This window comes from Nerophis lumbriciformis, linkage group LG22 (assembly GCF_033978685.3).
Source record: "Nerophis lumbriciformis linkage group LG22, RoL_Nlum_v2.1, whole genome shotgun sequence".
Classification (NCBI taxonomy): domain Eukaryota; kingdom Metazoa; phylum Chordata; class Actinopteri; order Syngnathiformes; family Syngnathidae; genus Nerophis; species Nerophis lumbriciformis.
The window spans coordinates 8747918-8763601 of record NC_084569.2 but is presented as its reverse complement, the minus strand read 5'-3'; positions in this window follow the sequence as shown (position 1 = coordinate 8763601).

Below are 15684 nucleotides of genomic sequence, written 5' to 3'. Positions count from 1 at the left end.
TTCTTCTTTGTACTCTGTAAGCACTATTATTTTGAACAACCTCTTAAACTGGATCATATCAGTACAATTTTTAACTTCTTTACTTAATCCATTCCATAATTTAATTCCACATACTGATATGCTAAAAGTTCTAAGTGTTGTACGTGCATATAAATGTTTTAAATTATTTTTTCCTCTAAGGTTATATTTCTCCTCTTTAGTTGAGAAGAATTGTTGTACATTCTTTGGTAGCAGGTTATAGTTTGCTTTGTACATCATTTTAGCTGTTTGCAATTTTACCAAATCACCAAACTTTAATATTTCTGACTTAATAAATAAAGGGTTTGTGTGTTCTCTATATCCAACATTATGTATTATTCTAACTGATCTTTTTTGTAACACGGTTAGCGAATGTAGCGCACATTTGTAGTTATTTCCCCATATTTCTGCACAATAACTCAGATATGTAACACTAGCGAGCAGTAGAGAATAGGAAGTGATTTTTGGCCCAGGACATATTTTGCTTTATTCATTATTGAAATGTTTTTTGCCACCTTATGTTGTATGTTTTGTATGTGAAATTTCCAGTTCATTTGATCATCTATTAATACTCCCAAAAATCTAGTTTCTTTTACCCTTTCTATGTCTACTCCGTCTATTTGTATTTGTGTATGATGCTCTTTTCTACTATTACCAAATAGCATTATTTTAGTTTTACTGAGATTCAAAGATAGTCTGTTTTTGTCAAACAATCTTTTTAATTTGTTCATTTCTTCTGTTATTATTTGTATTATCCTCTGTGTGCTCTCTCCTGAACAGAAAGCAGTTGTGTCGTCTGCAAATAAAACCAACTTTAAGTCCTTCGTAACCTTACAAACTTTACTTTAAAACGCTTTCTACCTCTAACAACCAAAAAGCTGTGAAAACTATGATGCTGTGCTCCAAATGTGGATTATTTACGGAATTTATCTGGGTTTATGGCTTTACACTTTGTAACAAATATTACATTCTATTTTAGTTACTTTATTGAGTTTACAACCCCCTGGCGTTGTTTTGTATGGTTTCTGTACATTTTTTGATCATTATTATTTCTTTGATTATATGTAAATGTTGCATATTATAAATAAAGGTTTATTTAAAAAAAATGTTTTTAAATTATGCAGCCGACACACCGGAAAAGACGGGGAGGCTCAAATGACGTCATATCCTGTTAAAACAATAACAGCAGCGTTTTGGACCGCTGTTTTTTTTTTTGTAATACAATAAATATAAGTGTATAATTATTTAGTGGCTTGAATTCAATTTTAAATTAAATTAATACATTGTGGACAAATATATACATTTAATTGTTCAGATTCGCCGTCATTTTATTGTGTGATTGTTTGAAACAAATAAATACAAATAGCACATGTCAAACGGCTGTAGTGTGCGTGAATAAAGGGAGGATAACATTTGTTTTTTTGTGCCTATAAAAAAGATGTATAACTTAACTTTAAAACGCTTTCTACCTCTAACAACCAAAAAGCTGTGAAAACTATGATGCTGTGCTCCAAATGTGGATTATTTACGGAATTTATCTGAGTTTATGGCTTTACACTTTGTTACATTTTTATATATTACATTGTATTTTAGTTACTTTATTGAGTTTACAACCCCCTGGCGTTGTTTTGTACGGTTTCTGTACATTTTTTGATCATTATTATTTCTTTGATTATATGTAAATGTTGCATATTATAAATAAAGGTTTATTTAAAAAAAATGTTTTTAAATTATGCAGGACACACCGGAAAAGACGGAGCGGCTCACGTGACGTCATATCCTGTTAAAACAATAACAGCAGCGTTTTGGACCGCTATTTTTTGTTTTTGAAATACAATAAATATAAGTGTATAATTTTTTTGCCGGCTTGAATTCAATTTTAAATTAAATTAATACATTGTGTACAAATATATACATTTAATTGTTCAGATTCGCCGTCATTTTATTGTGATTATTTGAAACAAATAAAAACAAATAGCACATGTCAAACGGCTGTAGTGTGCTTGAATAAAGGGAGGATAACATTTGTTTTTGTGCCTATAAAAAATATTTATAACTTTACTTTAAAACGCTTTCTACCTCTAACAACCAAAAAGCTGTGAAAACTATGATGCTGTGCTCCAAATGTGGATTATTTACGGAATGTATCTGAGTTTATGCCTTTACACTTTGTTACATTTTTATATATTACATTCTATTTTATTTACTTTATTGAGTTTACAAACCCCTGGCGTTGTTTTGTATGGTTTCTGTAAATTTTTTTGATGATTATTATTTCTTTGATTATATGTAAATGTTGCATATTATAAATAAATAATTATTTTTAAAAAATGTTTTTAAATTATGCAGCCGACACACCGGAAAAGACGGAGCGGTTCACGTGACGTCATATCCTGTTAAAACAATAACAGCAGCGTTTTGGACCGCTATTTTTTTGTTTTTGAAATACAATAAATATAAGTGTATAATTTTTTTGCCGGCTTGAATTAGCTTAAATTAAATGTAAACATTGTGAAAAATATATACATTTACATTTTCAGATTCGTCGTCATTTTATTGTGTGATTATTTGAAACAAATAAAAACTAATACCACATGTCAAACGGCTGTAGTGTGTGTGAATAAAGGGAGGATGACATTTGTTTTTTTTTGCCTATAAAAAAGATTTATAACTTTACTTTAAAACGCTTTCTACCTCTAACAACCAAAAAGCTGTGAAAACTATGATACTGTGCTCCAAATGTGGATTATTTACGGAATTTATCTGAATGTATGGCTTTACACTTTGTTACAAATATTACATTCTATTTTAGTTATTTTATTGAGTTTACAACCCCCTGGCGTTGTTTTGTATGCTTTCTGTACATTTTTTGATCATTATTATTTCTTTGATTATATGTAAATGTTGCATATTATAAATCAAGGTTTATTTAAAAAAAATGTTTTTAAATTATGCAGCCGACACACCGGAAAAGACGGAGCAGCTCACGTGACGTCATTATCCTGTTAAAACAATAACAGCGGCGTTTTGGACCGCTGTTTTTTTTTTTTGTAATACAATAAATATAAGTATATAATTATTTAGCGGCTTGAATTCAATTTTAAATTAAATTAATACATTGTGGACAAATATATACATTTAATTGTTCAGATTCGCCGTCATTTTATTGTGTGATTGTTTGAAACAAATACATAAATACAAATAGCACATGTCGAACGGTTGTAGTGTGTGTGAATAAAGGGAGGATAACATTTGTTTTTTGTGCCTTTAAAAAAGAATCAGAACTTTACTTTAAAACGCTTTCTACCTATAACAACCAAAAAGCTGTGAAAACTATGAAGCTGTGCTCCAAATGTGGATTATTTACGGAACATTTGTGAGCCTATGGCTTTACACTTTGTTACATATATATATATATATATATATATATATATATATACATATATATATATATATATATATATATATATATATATATGTAACAAAGTGTAAAGCCATAGGCTCACAAATGTTCCGTAAATATACATATATATATATATATATATATATATATATATATATATATATATATATATATATATATATATATATGTAACAAAGTGTAAAGCCATAGGCTCACAAATGTTCCGTAAATAATCCACATTTTATATATGTATATATATATATATATATATATATATATATATATATATATATATATATTGCATTCTATTTTAGTTACTTTATTGAGTTTACAACCCCCTGGCTTTGTTTTGTACTGTTTCTGTACATGTTTTGATCATTATTATTTATTTGATTATATGTAAATGTTGCATATTATAAATAAAGGTTTATTAAAAATAAAAAATAAAAATTATGTTGACAGCCAGCAGCAGCAGCAGACTCACCGGAAGAGACGGAGCGGCTCACGTGACGTCATATCCGGTTAAAACAATAAAAGCAGCGTTTTGGAACGCTACTTTTTTGTTTTTTAAATACAGTAAATATAAGTGTATATAATAGTGTGTATTATAAATACGAAACAGTAAAACAAAAACTCTAGTCCAAAAAAACTGCAGGATGGGACTTTCAAAAAATAAAAATGTTATTGAACGCTCAATGTAAGTGTTTGTAGCGGCTGGCTCCGGAGTGTTAGCCAATGACGTTGGCTAGGGGGCGGGACTTCCGGAGAGAGATAGGGAAGTGACGTCATAAGGGGTTCGAGTATTGCCGGGAAAAGAGGGAAGACGCACATTGGAGTTGTTGTGTGTTTGAATCGCATCTTGTGCAATAAAGACAAGACAAACAAATAAGTTGTATGAGCCTACATTCCTGGATTATTACAATATAATAGTGCTTCAATCAATTGCTATTACAACAAGGAATGTGTTGTAAACACGCCAGAGGGCGCTACAGCTTAATGTTTGTCATTGACAAGAAGTCCAGTACTAAAAGTCATTATTAATTGCTTTGTTTGATGACAGTTTTTAATTAAAAAAAAAAAAGGATTATTTCATATTTCAATTGTGTGCCAATCATATTGGCATATGATAGATTATTGATAAATATGGTGTAAGAAAACACATTTTAACATAAAATTATGCAATCTGTTTTTTTTCATAAAGTGATTGAAGAAAAACATGGTCCATCACCTGCCACACTTGGTAGGACAAGACTTTACTCCCACTAAAGTGAAGAGTCTGTGGGACGTGACAGACTACAGAAGTGTGGGGGTCTAATGTAAACAATCAGTCATACTTTTTTTTACCAGATATAATTCTCACATATAGATAATTTTTCTCACAATTAACTCACTTTTCTCACATTTATCGTATTTTCCTCACGTCTAAGTTTAAACTAAATGTTGACTCTAAATGTTGCATCTAAATCGTAAATCTGAATATAAATGTTAAATCAAATCTAAAGGTTAAACCTAAATCTAAATTTTAAATCTAAATGTTAACTCTAAATACAAAAGTTAAATCTAAATCTTAATTCGACACTTAAATGTTGAATCTAAATCTAAATGTCAAATATAAATGTTAAATCTAAATGTTGAATCTGAATCTAAATGTTGAATCTAAATCTAAATGTTGAATCTAAATCTAAAGGTTAACTGTAAATCCAAATGTTAAATCTAAATCTTAATTCGACACTTAAATGTTGAATCTAAATCTAAATGTTAAATCTAAACGTTGAATCTGAATCTAAATGTTATATCTAAATGTTGAATCTAAATCCAAATGTTGAATCTAGATCTAAATGTTAAATGTAAATGTTGAATCTGAATCTAAATGTTGAATCTGAATCCAAACAATCTGAATCTAAATGTTAAATCTAAATGTTGAATCTAAATATAAATGTTAACTCTAAATCCAAATGTTAAATCAAAATGTTCAATCTAAATGATAAATGTAAATGTTGAATCTGAATCTAAACGTTAAATGTAAATGTTGAATCTGAATCTAAATGTTAAATCTAAATCTAAATGTTAAATCTAAATGTTGAATCTGAATCTAAATGTTAAATCTAAATCTAAATGTTGAATGTAAATCTAAAGGTTAACTCTAAATCCAAATGTTAAATCTGAATCTTAATTTGACACTTAAATGTTGAATCTAAATCTAAATGTTAAATCTAAACGTTGAATCTGAATCTAAATGTTCAATCTAAATGTTGAATGTAAATCTAAATGTTGACTCTAAATCGAAATGTTAACTCTAAATCCAAATGTCAAATCTAAATGATGAATCTAAATCTAAATGTTAAATGTAAATGTTGAATCTGAATCTAAATGTTGAATCTGAATCCAAACAATCTGAATCTAAATGTTAAATCTAAATGTTGAATCTAAATATAAATGTTAACTCTAAATCCAAATGTTAAATCAAAATGTTCAATCTAAATGATAAACGTAAATGTTGAATCTGAATCTAAACATTAAATGTAAATGTTGAATCTGAATCTAAATGTTAAATCTAAATCTAAATGTTAAATATAAATGTTGAATCTGAATCTAAATGTTAAATCTAAATGTTAAATCTAAATCTAAATGTTGAATGTAAATCTAAACGTTAACTCTAAATCCAAATGTTAAATCTGAATCTTAATTTGACACTTAAATGTTGAATCTAAATCTAAATGTTAAATCTAAACGTTGAATCTGAATCTAAATGTTCAATCTAAATGTTGAATGTAAATCTAAATGTTGACTCTAAATCGAAATGTTAACTCTAAATCCAAATGTCAAATCTAAATGTTGAATCTATATCTAAATGTTAAATGTAAATGTTGAATCTGAATCTAAATGTTGAATCTGAATCCAAACAATCTGAATCTAAATGTTAAATCTAAATGTTGAATCTAAATATAAATGTTAACTCTAAATCCAAATGTTAAATGTAAATGTTGAATCTGAATCTAAATGTTGAATCTGAATCCAAACAATCTGAATCTAAATGTTAAATCTAAATGTTGAATCTAAATATAAATGTTAACTCTAAATCCAAATGTTAAATCAAAATGTTCAATCTAAATGATAAATGTAAATGTTGAATCTGAATCTAAACGTTAAATGTAAATGTTGAATCTGAATCTAAATGTTAAATCTAAATCTAAATGTTAAATCTAAATGTTGAATCTGAATCTAAATGTTAAATCTAAATCTAAATGTTGAATGTAAATCTAAAGGTTAACTCTAAATCCAAATGTTAAATCTGAATCTTAATTTGACACTTAAATGTTGAATCTAAATCTAAATGTTAAATCTAAACGTTGAATCTGAATCTAAATGTTCAATCTAAATGTTGAATGTAAATCTAAATGTTGACTCTAAATCGAAATGTTAACTCTAAATCCAAATGTCAAATCTAAATGATGAATCTAAATCGAAATGTTAAATGTAAATGTTGAATCTGAATCTAAATGTTGAATCTGAATCCAAACAATCTGAATCTAAATGTTAAATCTAAATGTTGAATCTAAATATAAATGTTAACTCTAAATCCAAATGTTAAATCAAAATGTTCAATCTAAATGATAAACGTAAATGTTGAATCTGAATCTAAACATTAAATGTAAATGTTGAATCTGAATCTAAATGTTAAATCTAAATCTAAATGTTAAATATAAATGTTGAATCTGAATCTAAATGTTAAATCTAAATCTAAATGTTAAATATAAATGTTGAATCTGAATCTAAATGTTAAATCTAAATGTTAAATCTAAATCTAAATGTTGAATGTAAATCTAAACGCTAACTCTAAATCCAAATGTTAAATCTGAATCTTAATTTGACACTTAAATGTTGAATCTAAATCTAAATGTTAAATCTAAATGTTGAATCTGAATCTAAATGTTCAATCTAAATGTTGAATGTAAATCTAAATGTTGACTCTAAATCGAAATGTTAACTCTAAATCCAAATGTCAAATCTAAATGTTGAATCTATATCTAAATGTTAAATGTAAATGTTGAATCTGAATCTAAATATTCAATCTAAATCTAAATGTTCAATATATATCTAAATGTTAAATCTAAATCTAAATGTTGAATCTGAATCTAAATGTTAAATCTAAATGTTGAATTTGAATCTAAACGTTGAATCTAAATCTAAATGCTAAATCTAAATGTTAAATCTAAATGTTGATTCTGAAACTAAATATTAAATCTAAATGTAGAATCTAAATCTAAATGTTGAATCTGAATCTAAATGTTGAATCTAAATCTAAATCCATCCCATCCATTTTCTACCGCTTATTCCCTGGAGCCTATCTCAGCAACAATCGGGCGGAAGGCAGAGTACACCCTGGACAAGTCGCCACCTCATCACAGGGCTCTAAATCTAAATGTTAAATCTAAATGTTAAATCTAAATGTTGAATCTGAATCTAAATTGTAAATGTAAATGTTGAATCTGAATCTAAATGTTGAATCTAAATCTAAATGCTAAATCTAAATGCTAAATTTAAATGTTAAATCTAAATGTTGATTCTGAATCTAAATATTAAATCTAAACGTTGAATCTGAATCTAAATGTTGAATCTAAATCTAAATGCTAAATCTAAATGTTAAATCTAAATGCTAAATCTAAATGTTGATTCTGAATCTAAATATTAAATCTAAACGTTGAATCTGAATCTAAATGTTGAATCTAAATCTAAATGCTAAATCTTAATGTTAAATCTGAATGTTGAATCTGAATACAAATGTTGAAGTTAAATCCAACTGCTAAATCTAAATGTTAAATCTAAATGTTGATTCTGAATGAAAATATTCAATCTAAATGTCGAATCTAAATCGAAATGTTGAATGTAAATTTTAATATTGAGTTGAATTTGAAATGTCAAGTCTAGGTGCTGAATCTTACATTTATATCTAAATCTTAAATGTAAATCTTAGATGTAAACATGAGCGTTAAATGTTAAATCAAACCCAAATGTTAAATCTCAATATACATGTTAAATGAACATCTAAATGTTAAATCTCAACCTAAATGTAAAATCTAAATCTAAATCTTAAATGTAGATCTTTAAATGTGAGCGCTAACTAAAAAATGAGTTAAATGTGCTAAAAGTGTGTGAAATGTTAGAAAAGTGTGTTAAAAGTGAGAGGTATATTTACTAGAAAATAGTTTTTACATTCGGCACCCCATAGAGAGGTTGGTGTCACTCGCGCTGTCAATCACAACTTTATTAGCGACATCCTGCAGCCCGTAACGTCAACAAAGCAGCCGCAACATTTAAAGAGGCTAATGTTTCAATCACAAGCTGTGATTCTTTGACCCGATCAGAACACGGCAACACAAGCCCACCGGCAGGAAGCAATTCAAGAGGCCTGACTTGGTTGTCTCTACGTTGACGTGTCCCCCTTCTGGTCACCGCCTGTCACTGCGTCGTGCTTTATTTATTTATATTTCCGCCTGAGCTACATCTATGGCACATAATGCTGCCATGTGTAACTTGAGGGGGGCAGCTGAAACCTGACAGTGACGAGCGGGAGCCTAAATGATGCACGAACAAGGAATAATGAACTTTTTAAAGGCTGTGAGAGGGCGGATGCAACTCTGGCCTTGTGGAGGCGGACCTTGTCAAGGGGTTGAGGTCGTGTCATGTCAGTTGTAGGTAATGAGCCAACTAACATTACATTGTTGTGAAGAAACACAGGTGCTTCAGGTTCATTAAACGTCTTTAAAACATCCATAACATCATAATAATAATAGATTTTATTTGTAAAAGCACTTTACATTGAACAAACAACCTCAAAGTGCTACAGTGCATTTAAAAAACAACACCCACAAATAGCTGCCCCCGACAAGTAAAATAAATAGTAAAAAAAAAAAAAAAAAAAAACAGCTTAATAGCTAGAACTAGCACACATATATCTAAAAAAAAAAAAAGGCTTTTTTTAAAAAGAAGGTGTGGAGGTTGCCCTCCAGTGGGTTCCTCGGACCACCACACACTGCCACGAGAGCCCGGATCAGGGGTACGACACTGTTTTATTTTCATAAAAATGGTGCAAAGCTGTCTTTTCTGCGTTCGATGTCTCTCTCTGTCTCTCCGGCTCCCACTCCAGCTCCAACTACGTGTCTCGTCACGGCTGCTGCTAATAAAGGCCACGGGTGATTAGATAACAAGGCCCACCCGGGCCATCCACTCACCTGTCGCTGTCTTCGAGATTTATTATTCATAGTTTGCTTAACATTAATAGAATATTCTTATATACTATAAGTGACCAGACGTCCGAGATCAAAACTGGGAATATAATCCCATAGAAAGGGGGAAAAAAATGGTCAGCTATTTTTAAATTGAAGAAACAATATGATTAGGTTGTAGATACATGTGTATATCCTACATAAACAATGTATGAATACATTATATATCTATATATATCTATATTTTTAAGGCTGTGAGAGGGTGGATGCAACTCTGGCCTTGTGGAGGCGGACCTTGTCAAGGGGTTGAGGTCGCGTCATGTCGGTTGTAGGTAATGAGCCAACTAACATTACATTGTTGTGAAGAAACACAGGTGCTTCAGGTTCATTAAATCACATAATAATGATAATAATAATAATAGATTTTATTTGTAAAAGCACTTTATATTGAACAAATAACCTCAAAGTGCTACAGTGCATTTAAAAAACAACAATGCTACAACCACAAATAGCTGCCCCCGACAAGTAAAATAAATAGTAAAAAAACTAAAAACTAAAACAGCTTAATAGCTAGAACCAGCACACATATATCTAAAAAAAAAAGAAGGCTTTTTTTAAAAAGAAGGTGTGGAGGTTGCCCTCCAGTGGGTTCCTCGGACCACCACACACTGCCACGAGAGCCCAAATCAGGGGTACGACACTGTTTTATTTTCATAAAAATGGTGCAAAGCTGTCTTTTCTGCGTTCAATGTCTCTCTCTGTCTCTCCGGCTCCCACTCCAGCTCCGACTACGTGTCTCGTGCCGGCTGCTGCTAATAAAGGCGACGGGTGATTAGATAACAAGGCCCACCCGGGCCATCCACTCACCTGTCGCTGTCTTCGAGATTTATTATTCATAGTTTGCTTAACATTAATAGAATATTCTTATATACTATAAGTGACCAGACGTCCGAGATCAAAACTGGGAATATAATCCCATAGAAAGGGGGGGAAAAAATGGTCAGCTATTTTTAAGTTGAAGAAACAATATGATTAGGTTATTTATACATGCGTATATCCTACATAAGTTAAAGTTAAAGTTAAAGTACCAATGATTGTCACACACACACTAGGTGTGGTGAGATTATTCTCTGCATTTGACCCATCACCCTTGATCACCCCCTGGGAGGTGAGGGGAGCAGTGGGCAGCAGCGGTGGCCGCGCCCGGGAATCATTTTGGTGATTTAACCCCCAATTCCAACCCTTGATGCTGAGTGCCAAGCAGGGAGGTAATGGGTCCCATTTTTATAGTCTTTGGTATGACTCGGCCGGGGTTTGAACTCACAACCTACCGATCTCAGGGCGGACACTCTAACCACTAGGCCACTGAGTAACAATGTATGAATACATTATATATCTATATATCTATATTTTTAAGGCTGTGCGAGGGCGGATGCAACTCTGGCCTTGTGGAGGCGGACCTTGTTAAGGGGTTGAGGTCGTGTCATGTCGGTTGTAGGTAATGAGCCAACTAACATTAAACATTGTTGTGAAGAAACACAGGTGCTTCAGGTTCATTAAATCACATAATAATGGTAATAATAATAATAGATTTTATTTATAAAAGCACTTTATATTGAACAAATAACCTCAAAGTGCTACAGTGCATTTAAAAAACAACAAAGCTTGAACCACAAATAGCTGCCCCCGACAAGTAAAATAAATAGTAAAAAAAATAACAACTAAAACAGCTTAATAGCTAGAACTAGTACACATATATCTAAAAAAAAAAGGCTTTTTTAAAAAGAAGGTGTGGAGGTTGTCCTCCAGTGGGTTCCTCGGACCACCACACACTGCCACGAGAGCCCAAATCAGGGGTACGACACTGTTTTATTGTCATAAAAATGGTGCAACGCTGTCTTTTCTGCGTTCGATGTCTCTCTCTGTCTCTCCGGCTCCCACTCCAGCTCCAACTACGTGTCTCGTCACGGCTGCTGCTAATAAAGGCGACGGGTGATTAGATAACAAGGCCCACCCGGGCCATCCACTCACCTGTCGCTGTCTTCGAGATTTATTATTCATAGTTTGCTTAACATTAATAGAATATTCTTATATGCTATAAGTGACCAGACGTCCGAGATCAAAACTGGGAATATAATCCCATAGAAAGGGGGGAAAAAATGGTCAGCTATTTTTAAGTTGAAGAAACAATATGATTAGGTTGTATATACATGTGTATATCCTACATAAACAATGTATGAATACATTATACATCTATATATATCTATATTTTTAAGGCTGTGAGAGGGCGGATGCAACTCTGGCCTTGTGGAGGCGGACCTTGTCAAGGGGTTGAGGTCGCGTCATGTCGGTTGTAGGTAATGAGCCAACTAACATTACATTGTTGTGAAGAAACACAGGTGCTTCAGGTTCATTAAATCACATAATAATGGTAATAATAATAATAGATTTTATTTGTAAAAGCACTTTACATTGAACAAACAACCTCAAAGTGCTACAGTGCATTTAAAAAACAACAATGCTACAACCACAAATAGCTGCCCCCGACAAGTAAAATAAATAGTAAAAAAAAATAAAAACTAGAACAGATTAATAGCTAGAACTAGCACACATATATCTAATGAAAAAAGGCTTTTTTTAAAAAGAAGGTGTGGAGGTTGCCCTCCAGTGGGTTCCTCGGACCACCACACACTGCCACGAGAGCCCAAATCAGGGGTACGACACTGTTTTATTGTCATAAAAATGGTGCAAAGCTGTCTTTTCTGCGTTCGATGTCTCTCTCTGTCTCTCCGGCTCCCACTCCAGCTCCAACTATGTGTCTCGTCACGGCTGCTGCTAATAAAGGCCACGGGTGATTAGATAACAAGGCCCACCCGGGCCATCCACTCACCTGTCGCTGTCTTCGAGATTTATTATTCATAGTTTGCTTACCATTAATAGAACATTCTTATATGCTATAAGTGACCAGACGTCCGAGATCAAAACTGGGAATATAATCCAATAGAAAGGGGGGAAAAAATGGTCAGCTATTTTTAAAGTGAAGAAACAATATGATTAGGTTATATATACATGCGTATATCCTACATAAACAATGTATGAATACATTATATATCTATATATCTATATATCTATATTTTTAAGGCTGTGCGAGGGCGGATGCAACTCTGGCCTTGTGGAGGCGGACCTTGTTAAGGGGTTGAGGTTGTGTCATGTCGGTTGTAGGTAATGAGCCAACTAACATTAAACATTGTTGTAAAGAAACACAGGTGCTTCAGGTTCATTAAATCACATAATAATGGTAATAATAATAATAGATTTTATTTATAAAAGCACTTTACATTGAACAAACAACCTCAAAGTGCTACAGTCCATTTAAAAAACAACAATGCTACAACCACAAATAGCTGCCCCCGACAAGTAAAATAAATAGTAAAAAAAAAAAAAAAAAACTAGAACAGATTAATAGCTAGAACTAGCACACATATATCTACAAAAAAAAGAAGGCTTTTTTTAAAAAGAAGGTGTGGAGGTTGCCCTCCAGTGGGTTCCTCGGACCACCACACACTGCCACGAGAGCCCAAATCAGGGGTACGACACTGTTTTATTTTCATAAAAATGGTGCAAAGCTGTCTTTTCTGCGTTCGATGTCTCTCTCTGTCTCTCCGGCTCCCACTCCAGCTCCAACTATGTGTCTCGTCCCGGCTGCTGCTAATAAAGGCCACGGGTGATTAGATAACAAGGCCCACCCGGGCCATCCACTCACCTGTCGCTGTCTTCGAGATTTATTATTAATAGTTTGCTTAACATTAATAGAATATTCTTATATGCTATAAGTGACCAGACGTCCGAGATCAAAACTGGGAATATAATCCCATAGAAGGGGGGGGGAAAACGGTCAGCTATTTTTAAGGTGAAGAAACAATATGATTAGGTTATTTATACATGCGTATATCCTACAAAATGTATGAATACATTAGAGAGATAGATATCTATATTTTTAAGGCTGTGAGAGGGCGGATGCAACTCTGGCCTTGTGGAGGCGGACCTTGTTAAGGGGTTGAGGTCGTGTCATGTCAGTTGTAGGTAATGAGCCAACTAACATTAAACATTGTTGTGAAGAAACACAGGTGCTTCAGGTTCATTAAATCACATAATAATGGTAATAATAATAATAGATTTTATTTATAAAAGCACTTTATATTGAACAAACAACCTCAAAGTGCTACAGTGCATTTAAAAAACAACAATGCTACAACCACAAATAGCTCCCCCCGACAAGTAAAATAAATAGTAAAAAAAACAAAAAAACTAGAACAGATTAATAGCTAGAACTAGCACACATATATCTAAAAAAAAGAAAAGAAGGTTTTTTTTAAAAAGAAGGTGTGGAGGTTGCCCTCCAGTGGGTTCCTCGGACCACCACACACTGCCACGAGAGCCCAAATCAGGGGTACGACACTGTTTTATTTTCATAAAAATGGTGCAAAGCTGTCTTTTGTGCGTTCGATGTCTCTCTCTGTCTCTCCGGCTCCCACTCCAGCTCCAACTACGTGTCTCGTCACGGCTGCTGCTAATAAAGGCCACGGGTGATTAGATAACAAGGCCCACCCGGGCCATCCACTCACCTGTCGCTGTCTTCGAGATTTATTACTCATAGTTTGCTTAACATTAATAGAATATTCTTATATGCTATAAGTGACCAGACGTCCGAGATCAAAACTGGGAATATAATCCCATAGAAAGGGGGAAAAAAATGGTCAGCTATTTTTAAGTTGAAGAAACAATATGATTAGGTTATTTATACATGCGTATATCCTACATAATGTATGAATACATTAAATAGATATATATCTATATTTTTAAGGCTGTGAGAGGGCGGATGCAACTCTGGCCTTGTGGAGGCGGACCTTGTCAAGGGGTTGAGGTCGTGTCATGTCGGTTGTAGGTAATGAGCCAACTAACATTACATTGTTGTGAAGAAACACAGGTGCTTCAGGTACATTAAACATGTTTAAAACATCCACCACATAATAATGATAATAATAATAATAATCGATTTTATTTGTAAAAGCACTCAAAGTGCTACAGTGCATTTAAAAAACAACAACGCTACAACCACAAATAGCTGCCCCCGACAAGTAAAATAAATAGTAAAAAAAAATAAAAACTAGAACAGCTTAATAGCTAGAACTAGCACACATATATCTAAAAAAAAAAAAAAAAGGCTTTTTTTAAAAAGAAGGTGTGGAGGTTGCCCTCCAGTGGGTTCCTCGGACCACCACACACTGCCACGAGAGCCCAAATCAGGGGTACGACACTGTTTTATTTTCATAAAAATGGTGCAAAGCTGTCTTTTCTGCGTTCGATGTCTCTCTCTGTCTCTCCGGCTCCCACTCCAGCTCCGACTACGTGTCTCGTCACGGCTGCTGCTAATCAATCAATCAATCAATCTTTATTTATATAGCCCTAAATCACAAGTGTCTCAAAGGGCTGCACAAGCCACAACGACATCCTCGGTACAAAGCCCACATACGGGCAAGGAAAAACTCACCCCAGTGGGACGTCGATGTGAATGACTATGAGAAACCTTGGAGAGGACCGCATATGTGGGTAACCCCCCCCCTCTAGGGGAGACCGAAAGCAATGGATGTCGAGTGGGTCTGACATAATATTGTGAGAGTCCAGTCCATAGTGGATCCAACATAATAGTAAGAGTCCAGTCCATAGTGGGGCCAGCAGGACACCATCCCGAGCGGAGACGGGTCAGCAGCGTAGAGATGTTCCCAGCCGATGCACAGGCGAGCGGTCCACCCCGGGTCCCGACTCTGGACAGCCAGCACTTCATCCATGGCCACCGGACCTGTGCCCCCCGCCCCCTCAAGGAAAAGGGGAGCAGAGGAGAAAAGAAAAGAAACGGCAGATCAACTGGTCCAACAGGGGGGCTATTTAAAGGCTAGAGTATACAAATGAGTTTTAAGATGGGACTTAAATGCTTCTACTGAGGTAGCATCTCTAATTGTTACCGGGAGGGCATTC